Genomic DNA, 8199 nt, shown 5'->3' with positions numbered 1-8199 from the left:
AACAACCATAGCTCTCTCAGCCTGTCATCATAGGAGAGGTGCCTCAGCCCTCTGATCATCCTTGTAGCCCTCCTCTGGACCTGTTCCAAAAGATCCATGACATTCCTGTGCTGAGGACCGCAGAGTCAGAGTCAGTACTCCAGGTGGGATCTCACAAGAGCAGAGTAGAGGGGAAGTACCATGTCTCTGGACCTGCTGGTCTTGTATGGCATTGCTGCATCAATACATTGTCCTGCTACTTTGGATGCTTCTTCACAAACTGCAAACCCTGGAAGAACATGCTGGTAACACGGTGCTGGATCAGAGAACTGAAATGGAACTGCCCTGTAACAGGATTCCTTGAGCACCACCCTTACACCTACCTGTGGTCTTCACCCCCATCACTCTTCTTTGGAAGATTCCCTTCCATGGTTAGGAATTATATTCTGGCCCAAATTTACTCTTGGAAATTATGACCATTCCTCTTTATGCCAGTTTTGTCCTCCATGACAAAGAGCTGTTCTTCCTGACAGAGTTTATCTCCTTGATGTGTTCATAGGCAACATTCATAATTTCTTGTTTTTCACCTTCTTAGATGTTTTAAATTCTCCTAGTTATCCAGGTGTCTCCTCCACACCACTCCACTGTGGGGATTATCTGTGGTGAAAATGAGAGAGTGGAACTATACACAGCAATGTACATTAATGCCTTGAACAGTGGAGTCAGCAATTCCTACCCTTCTGCCAAGTCCTCATTTGAGGCACCTTAAGACATCAAGATTGTAGATTTTTCTTTTCCTGGTGACTTTGCACCTATGACTCCCTGTAAACATCTGATCCATGTCCTACATCCTCTTTCTTTGCTGTTTCCAAGTGCTATGCTTTTGGTTTGTAAGAGTAATTCTTGTTATCTTGTAATATCTTGTTACCACCATCCTCTTCATATTCCTAGTGCCTCATAACTTCATGCCTGTACCAAGTTTCACTGGCACTCCAGAGCCTGGTCACAGACATGCCCTGGCTGGGAGGACTGTGACCACAACATATAACCTACCACTGGAAAAGCCCACGGGGAAGAGATGTTACCCGATTACCATCTCACTGCCCATGGTAATCTGTCCTTAGAAATGCTGCTAGTTTTTATGCAAGATCATTAACTGAACTATTCAATTTAAATTCTTCTCCTCAGGGCTACGTGTAAAACACGTCTCCAGCCCTGTAATCCCCCTGTCAGCAAAGCTTCCCATTATCTCTTCTTTATCTAGCTTTTGTATTTGGCCTGTCTTAACCATCTAAACTAATAAATTGTCACAAAGGACCATAAAATCTGGTCTGCCAGACACAACGTTTCATGTTCCAATTGTCTCTCCAGCACTTTCTTACAAAGATTTTGTCTTTATTCAAAGTCAAGGCAAGTTCTGTACTTCTGATGTCTGCAGCTCCAAGACACCTCTAACAACAAATCCTTGAGCTCGTTAGTTCCACTTGATCTGTTCATTCCTACTGGCAAAATTTTCTCTCCTGAAATAAAGCACCTTAGTTTTATTTAAAAACCTTCTGATTTAAAGGAACTACATGGGCATTCAGTCAATCCAAGCAGTTTGGTTTGATTTTGGTAATCACTTCTTCGCTGCTGGAGTCTGTAGTACCGATATCAGACTCCCATTACAACTAGTGAAGAAATCTGTAAGTTGCTGGGCACAAGACTATCTGGGTCCTACTAGTCCTACATACTGTTTTCCCATCTAGATTTTACAGATGAAATTTAATTATAGAAACCCACCTATTTGTATCTAAAGCTGAGTATCTGCAAGCAGGACTCAAAGCATCATACCAGCAGATTTTTTCTTTCACCATTCTTCCCATGAACTTTTAATCCAAAGTGTGTCCATTTGACTAGTGTTATGCCTTTTTCCTTCTTTGTCATACTGGGAAAAGAGAATTATCATCACCTTTAGCTTTATTAATCTGTCCTGAATAGTGCACCTCTTTGAACACCAGATTTTCTTTTATGATCTCTACTCCCAAAGTGTCAACCCAGCTTCCTTGCAATCCCACTGAGGTCCTTTACCAGTAGTTCTTATGACTTTATTGCAATGTTAATTACATGTTTGTGTTAATACCCGGCTGGCCTTGACATGGCAGTTGTCTTTTTTAAAAAAAACTTAAAGGTTTGTATATTTATACATTACACTGCATATGCATATGTCCTGGCAGAAAATCTGACAGTCTAGGACCCATAATTCCTCTTGTACACCTAAACCATCTTGCAGCAGATTCTGCTGATGTATGTGAACAGGCTGTACCAAACTGAGCAGTAGCTCCTTGGGTATACATGTGACTGAAGGTGAATGTTTGCGTATCTATGTGAATATACAGTGAGCTAGTCTGTTATCCCTACTAGGAAGATCACTATAGCTATTAAATTACAATGGGCAAAAACATTAGTGTAGCCATTAAAATCAAAATTAAATTGATTTTTGAGATGATCATTATCCACAGATGCAATTCCAACTTTTCCTCTTAAAAATGGAAAATTCTACACAGGCAGAAGGGCAGTGCATTAAACTCTAAAGAAAACTTAGAAAATCAGGATAATTCACCCTTGATGTTCTTTGACCTAATTTCTTTATCTTCCTGCATCACAGGAGCTAGAAAAAATGAAGTGGTATCATCTGCATTGTGGATACCAAGGCAATAGGCTCTCTCTCAGCTTAAGGACAAATTAAAACCTCATGGTATCAACAAACCTCTCTGAAACCTCTTTCAATGATGCTAATTGTGCTCTCAAATATGTGATTTGAAAATTCACTTGTCTCCGTGATCTTACTATTGTTTGTACTGTTGGGACACTGCAGACCCTCAGTGACAGACAATTATACCACTTGAAGTGAAAGTTAGCTTGGCTGACAAAAAATCTCTTATTATTTCCCCTCAATAAATATTAAAATTCTACCTCCTTCTTTAACAGACATAAGGCATTTCCAGATGTTTATAAACCCACAGAAAAGAGGAAGAGACCTTCCCAACAGTTTTTTCTCACAACGTATTGCCTTCTTCACCATCTGCTTTTCTCCACTGCCCATCTTCATGCTACACCACTCTCCCAGAAACAAAGAAATGCCAAAACAAGAAAAGCAAACTTTAACTGTATGGTTATCACTTAATCTGTGCCTCACATTTTACACATGAAAGCTCCTTAAAGTGCAGTCACAATAAAGGGAGTGAAGCCAGTACAGAGAAAAATGAAAGGAAATTGGGATCACTGTAGACACACAAAAAAGCCAAGGAAGCGAGAAAGTGAAGGATATATGATATTATATATTTCATATACAAGTAAAATTATGCTTGTCTGTAATAGCTCAGATAACTTTGGGGTCAGATCTTTGTACAGTGAAAACAGGCTGAAATCCACACAGCTTGTTAACTGGCTTCATATGATGTGCAAACACCAGATGAAGAAGAGGGACAATTGTTTTAAGGTTCTGCCTACATTTTACTCTTACATGTTTCTCTAGAAATTTGAATCCAACATGCTGTCCAGGCCAGTTAAGTGCATTCCCATGCAAAATGTGCATTCCCAGTTCCTGAACAGGACTTTGGAACAATAACTCATGTGGTCCCATGAGACAGAATCTTTGACAGCAATGTCCCCTTAAGATATGGCTGCTGAATAGCATTCTCATGACATATCATGCTGTCCTACTCCACTGCACCAGCTGAGCATCTCATGTGCCCATGCTGGCAACGAGACCAGAGAATGGGTCCAGACTCTGAAACCCCTTAAGCATGACTACTACTCTACAAGCTTCTCCCCCCCCTGCCTAGTGCTTTGCTGTGACACTGGGTAATATGACCAGCATTACAGTACTGGATCTCTGCAGTCACCCTTAGTAAAGGGCCCCTAAAGCCCTCGGGCCAAGGCCATAGAAATTCCAGCCCTCACTAGGGAAATGAAATTGTCGAAGCAGCGGTAAGAAGGTATCAATTACGCTCCACAGCAGCGCCAGGGAATGATTCAGATGAGTTAAGACAAATGTTTGCTCCAGCAATTAAAAAAAAATACTTGTTATAAAGTGGAAATGGATCCATACATCATAGCTTATTTGCTAGGAAGACCCACGATGTCTTTTGCATTGCATCTAACTGCTAGGAAAATTAATTTAAGACATACCAAAGCCAAGTCATATAATAATTTTAATTAACAGTATTCATGCTGTTACTTATGTATTGCACCACATCCTTCTAGGCATAGGGCAAAAAAAAATATTTTAAATCAACAGCATTGGAAAACTAGCATACAACTCAATAAGCTGATGATTCCACATTTCCCAGAGCCTACTCTGTGTCACATAATCTGGAGGCTGCGTTTTTTTCAACCAGATGAAGACAGCAGGTTGCCTAGCTTGTTACAGCACTGCTTCACCAAGCACCAACATTACGACAAGCATCTAAATGGGAGAATCTAGCAGCTCGGGAACAGGCAAGCTACAGACACGGCAGCTTGAAGGCATATTTGGAATATGAAGCCCTCGAGCCAGAGAAAAGCTACAACAATGGGAGCAATTTAGCAGCTCCCTTGTAATACTTCATCCACTTATCTCAAATGGAGTGAGGGAGCCCTCATGCCAGCTGCAGCAACTCACCTCTGCTGAGGGTACCGCAGGAGGGTTTGTGTTAGGGATGCTTTGGGTTGGGGATGCTTTTTTGAAGGGAAAGCTACGCAGCCTTCCCTGGCAGCATCAGCTGTCTCCTGAAGGTGAGCGCCACATTCCTCCTAGCAGAGTCTTGGTAACAGTGAGAAGAAACACCTTTTTAAACACAGAACCTCTGCTCAGCACGTTCACTAACCACAGTGACCTGCTGCCGCGGGACCAGCACACAACTCTCATTCCCCACACACGAAGTGAGCCCAGGAGTTCCGTCCGCGGCCCGAGCGGCTCTCGCAGTCCTGTGCCTCAGCCCGCCGCAGCGCAGCCAAAGGCTGGCCCGCAGTCGAGCGACGGCAGCCCGAGCTCCACCAGCCCGGTCCCCGCTGCCCCGAGCCCCCTCAGCCCGGTCCCCGCTGCCCCGAGCCCCCTCAGCCCGGTCCCCGCTGCCCCGAGCCCCCTCAGCCCTGGCGGGGGCGCTGGGCGGCAGCGCCATCTAGCGGCTTGCTGGAGCAGCGCCGCCGCCCCGCCCAGGCTCCGGCCCTGCCCTCAGCACCCCGGTTACCCCGTCACCAATGACGCGCTCTTATTCTGTCGATTACTCATTTCCTTAATTATCTCTGGCTGACAAATTAGAGCGTCAAGTGGCTCACCGGCTACACAATCGGCTCATTTATTTTTACGGCGGCGTATTTTCACATTGTTGCGGTTATTTCATGGCTATGGCTTAACCTTGCACCAAGTTACTAAACAAAACACTGAAGAAAGCCACCCAAACAGGGTAACTTTAACACAGAGACTGGGTTTTGGCTTTCCTTTCCAGCAATCTTTCTAAAGCCATCAAGAAAATATGTGTGCACATGCACCAAAATAAAAAAAAACCCTCATATTTTAAATTTTTACATATCCACAACCCAGTTTACATCCATCTCGTGAACTCACACATAGCTTTTCCCTCTCTAGATTTCTGGAAAGCTAGGGCAAAAATTGTCGTCTTTCTGTAAATTTTCCCCTGCTTAAACACACCTCACCACTGTGTAAGCAATCTCAGTGGCAGCTGCTCTGGTATAAGCTCCCTACTCCAAAAATTACCAGCAATTTTACAGTTTATTCCTAGCACAGCTAAAATTTTGCAAGAGTCATCCACCAATATCATCGACACACATTAAAGGAAAAAAATTATAAATTTTTATTGTTATACAGCAAGATTTCCTCACGTGGCTTAAATGTAGTCTAAAATAACCACAAACTGATCTTGATAAAGTGGAGAAAGTTTGTCTTGGTAAAGAAGTGGAAATGCTGCTTATGTGCCATGGGAATTCTCCCACTGGACACTTTGCTTGCCTCTGCAAATACGAAAGAAGTTAGCCTGTCCTAGCCTCATTATGGGTATAGTTCCTTCAAGTCCAGTATGTGCTTCCCTCCTCTCCAGTCAGTGCTACTGGGTTGATTCCTGTAAATAAATCTAAACTGCTAAGGCTTCACATAAGTCACCTGACTTCCTTCAAAAGCGAGAGCTTGCATAGACAGCTGCAAGTGAATAAATCCAGCCAAGAGAAAGAAGCTGCAGCTGAACAGGTACTCCAGATGTAGCATTCTTGCAGAGCCACCACCATGCAGAATGGCTAAACGCTCTTTTTATAGAAGTAGGAATCATGATGGAACCTATATCTTACATTGTATTATCTTGTTAGACAAGCAGCAGCTTTGAAACTAAGGCTGTGAGTGATGAAGTAACTCACTCCCACTTTGCATCATCCCACCTATACTAACACTGGAATCTGAAAGAAGAGTACCTCACCCACAGGAACAGCCACGCTGGCATTAATGCACTTAACTTGAATGCCAGCAGCATCAAAGCTTTCCCGACACACCCTGGAGGCTTTGGCAGCTGGCACACAAGTAAAGGCAGTGCCCCTTACTAACGAGGGTGCACCCAGCAGGGCTGTAGTTGGGTCTGCAACAGCCCACTCAAATATATCCAAAAATAAGTCAGAGTTCACACTCACTGGGGTAAATTCTGAACTGCTTTCTGTCAACAGAAAAGGCTGCTAAATATGAATTACACTAGAAAATTTTCAGTATGTACAGAAAACAAGCAGCAGAAACATGACTAATCACACCATCTGACGGAAGTGTCAGTCGTTTTGCATCACCTATTAAGATTACAATCATCACCAACAATGGTTTGGGTTTTTTTCCTTCTGCTGCAGCAATAGTAAGAAGGCAGTGTTATTTTAGACTGAAGCAAAGTTTTCCTTGAACATCAGGTGGTAACTTCTCTATGAATCACCTGAATTTAGGGGCAACAGGGAATACCTGGAAAGCCAATTCTGCCCCTCAAGGTCTCCCAACCAAACAGTAGCATGAGCAATAGATGGCAAGCTCACAACAGAATAAAGATCCCTCTATCCACTGTTTTGTTCCAAAGAATTCTCCAGCTTGACTTGATGTTACACTTGTGTCCTAGTTTCAGCTGGGATAGAGTTTTCTTTATAGTAGCCAGTACTAAGAAGTACTGTGCTTTAGATTGAGTGTGAGAACAATGCTGATAACACACTGATGTTTCTGTTGTTGCTGAGCAGTGCTTACCCTAAATCAAGGTCTCCACAGTTTCCCATGCTCTGCCAGGAGCAGGCACACAAGAGGCTGTGAGGGAACATGGCCAAGACAGCTGATCCAAACTGGCCAAATGGATATTCCAAGCATAGAGTGTCATGCCCAGGATATAAACTGGGGGAAGTTATCCCAAATGGTGTCAGGTGCAGCTAAGGGATGGCCTGGTCATTCTGCAGCAGGTGGTGAGCAACTGTACTGTGCCTCATTTTTCTTGGGTCTTCTCTGTGCCCTCTTTACTACAATTATTAGCATTAACATTGTATTTCAATTTATCTCAATTATTACAATGTTCTTATCTCACCCCATGAGTTTTACTTTTTTTCCTGATTCTCCTCTCTATTCCATGAGGGAGGGGAGGAAGAGGGAAGGGAACAAGCAGCTACATGGTACATAGTTACCAGTTGGGCTTAAACCAGGACAACATGTTAGGCAAACAGTGGCACTGATAAACTCAATGTGAACTGGGATTTAGAAGTCAATGTATGTATATTTATGGATACATAGGAGTTGCAAAGTGTTTTTCAAAGCACAGTATTAAGAAATCATGCTAAGGAGTAACTGTCTGTTGCTCTTTTCATACATCTGCTCCACCAGCACTGCTGATCTAATCTGTATCTTCACAGCGGAAGTACTATGGATGGAATATACCTCACTTGTGTCTGTTTCTGATATGAGTGTCTCTTACATCAACACATCATGAAGTTATTGCACATGCTGCCATAGAGTCGCTGTTAACCTACATTTAGAATAATATAAATGCATCTGTCATTTCAGGTCCTCCTGAAAGGTAAAGGAAAGAATTTTAATCCCTTTTCCTACATTCAAAGTTGTAAAAGCGGGTAATGTACAGGTCAGTTGGGACACATCCGATGGCGATTCAATCCTCATGTCTTTTGCCACACTTCATGCTACAGATTTACTACAGTTCTGCGTCTGGCTTTGCCTAGAACCAT

Source organism: Pseudopodoces humilis, chromosome 1 (genome assembly GCF_049639895.1).
Source record: "Pseudopodoces humilis isolate 2021_Gansu_Grassland_sample_001 chromosome 1, ASM4963989v1, whole genome shotgun sequence".
Lineage (NCBI taxonomy): Eukaryota > Metazoa > Chordata > Aves > Passeriformes > Paridae > Pseudopodoces > Pseudopodoces humilis.
Note: the sequence above shows the minus strand (reverse complement) of the source record.